Source organism: Cucumis melo, unplaced genomic scaffold, assembly GCF_025177605.1.
Source record: "Cucumis melo cultivar AY unplaced genomic scaffold, USDA_Cmelo_AY_1.0 utg002206l, whole genome shotgun sequence".
Lineage (NCBI taxonomy): Eukaryota > Viridiplantae > Streptophyta > Magnoliopsida > Cucurbitales > Cucurbitaceae > Cucumis > Cucumis melo.
Genome location: NW_026124979.1, coordinates 13,623 through 16,205, shown reverse-complemented (window position 1 = coordinate 16,205; position 2,583 = coordinate 13,623). Strand labels below are relative to the sequence as shown.

The following is a 2,583-nucleotide window of genomic DNA, read 5'->3' as shown; positions in this document are numbered from 1 at the left end:
ATACACGACAGAAGGAATTTTTTGATTTTCAAATTGCACCTCCAAGAAGCGTAGATTTATTTCAATTATTGTTTTCTTTCTATCCCGAATACTGTGTCTTTCTACTAAGACGGAGAGCGGTAAAGAAAATTGAAAAAAAAAAAAAATCAAATCGCACCATCTCTGTAATAGGTGAATGCCTCTTTTTCCCCGGAAGTTGTCGGAATTATTCGTAATAAGATATTGGCTACAATTGAAAAGGTCTTATCGATAAAATTTCCATTTATCCCACCAGATCTAGGCATCGGTAACAACCCCATTCTATAATTTCTTTTAATTACCTCTCGTGAGAAAATGATCCCACAAACAAAGGAATTGCATAGTACGAAATAACATAAAAACGGATTCATTAAAAAATCCCACTCGATATTAAAATTGTTTCTTTTTGATTTCACAGGAATCAATAAAAGAGAAGAAATATTTCAATCCGGTTAAATTTCATCCAAATGTAGTAGGATCAGAATGAAGAGAACTATTCTGATTTCAGCGAAGTTGAAGAAAAAAAGAATTTTATTTATCTGACTGGGGTAATTCTAGAAGTTTTTTGATTGAATTATGATACAAAAAAGAGCAAAAAGAATCGAATAATCATTCTATGATTCATAACTTGTGACTAGATATATGTATGGGATAAACAGTTGTTGGTGAAAAATCGAAAACTGTAAAAGTCGAATTTTTAGAAAAAAGGAATCATAGTTTAAAAAACTAAATAGAATCATGAGCTAAAAGTATCCATTAAACATAGTTAAAAAAAAATTATTTGTATAGTTAGAATTGGTTGGACGTGCCTATCAAAAAAAAAATTGAATATTAATGACTCACTATTAACTCGGTTTCTGGGCCATAATCATTCTGTAGGAGAGATGGCCGAGTGGTTGAAGGCGTAGCATTGGAACTGCTATGTAGGCTTTTGTTTACCGAGGGTTCGAATCCCTCTCTTTCCGTACTAATTCAACAATGTTACTGACCACAATGTATCAAATCAAATAACAATCGATACTATTATTCCAACGGTTAGACCTTTATGGATTCTTTATTTCGAATTTTTGTGGTACGGAAACGAAAAGACTGGAAAGAATGCACAAGAGATGAAAATCCCCCTACCGATCAATGATAGATGAATGATAGAAAAATTTCCGGATCAAAACCTTACTTTCCTTCGGTCTCTTTACTTAGACTTCGGCGAAGGGGAGGACGAAATTGTCCGAACCCTTGTTTTTTAGTTAGGTTTAAGTCTGACGAGAATAATATTCTACAACGAGCAATTCATTTATTTTTAAACTGACCCATTTACTATCTATTATTTGATTGACTAATCCTTTATATTGCAATGGCTGAAGAGTCAAATGTTTTGGCAATTCCTGAGGGGGGGATGAATCAAGATAATTTTGAATCAGTGTTCTCGATTTTTTTTCATCTTTTGCTGTAATAATATCTCGGGGTTTGCACCGATAACTTGGTATATCCACTATAGAACCATTAACTAAAATATGTCTATGATTAACTAATTGTCGGGCTTGAGGAATAGTCGAAGCCATACCCAATCGAAAAAGGATGTTATCCAAACGCATTTCAAGTAATTGTAGTAAAACTTGACCCGTTGATCCTTTGGCTTTTCCGGCGATACGAACGTATTTAAGTAATTGTCGTTCTGTAAGACCATAATGAAAACGCAATTTTTGTTTTTCTTCTAAACGAATACGATATTGAGATTTTTTACCGGAACGCGATTGGTTTTTAAGATCGTTTCCGGTTTTGGGCCTTTTACTAGTTAGTCCCGGTAAAGCCCCCAGACGGCGTATTTTTTTGAAACGAGGCCCTCTGTAACGCGACATAAAGACTCCTTATTTTATTTTATTTAAATTTCATAAACATTTTATTTTATTTAAATTTCATAAACTTAAATGAAAACTAAATGATAAATATTATAAATGAAGTGAAATCCAGTAAAGTATTGTACTACAAAACAAAGAATAATTAGATAACTTGGATCAATATCCGGATCCTATTGTATATGTAAATGATATAAAAAAGTAAGAGTTCCTTTCTTGATTTGTTCTACAGAAATAGAACCCCTCCTTTAGTCATAAAGGTAAGTAAGTTCCTACGACATCATAGATCGGTGACCTTTGAAAAAGGGTAAGAAGTCGTTTCTTTATTTATTTGATTTATCAATTATGTCAAAAATAAAATCAATAGAGAAAAGCCGGCTATCGGAATCGAACCGATGACCATCGCATTACAAATGCGATGCTCTAACCTCTGAGCTAAGCGGGCTCACATAACAGAAATGTTACATGCATAGTAATTTACTAAATTACTGGGATCTTAGCTATTCCTAATTAATATGAATATAGAATCTAATTTCATTTCAAATAAATATTCAATATTGGAATTGTTCTATTATAGAACATAATAATTAATATAACGATTAATAGAATATAGCGATAGAAAATTTTGATCTATTTATCAAATGGATGTGTATCAATAATTAATGTGTTAATCTTAATTGCATTTAATGCAATTGAGATGATAATGAAGCGT

The 2,583-nt window shown here is 32.1% G+C and overlaps 1 non-coding gene across 1 annotated transcript; it reads left to right on the top strand.

Moving 5' to 3' along the window:
- The first annotated feature begins 896 nt into the window (after window positions 1-896).
- TRNAS-GGA (transfer RNA serine (anticodon GGA)) lies at window positions 897-983 on the top strand. The gene has a single exon. It is a non-coding gene; the product is annotated as a tRNA-Ser (tRNA).
- The last annotated feature ends 1,600 nt before the right edge of the window (window positions 984-2,583 follow it).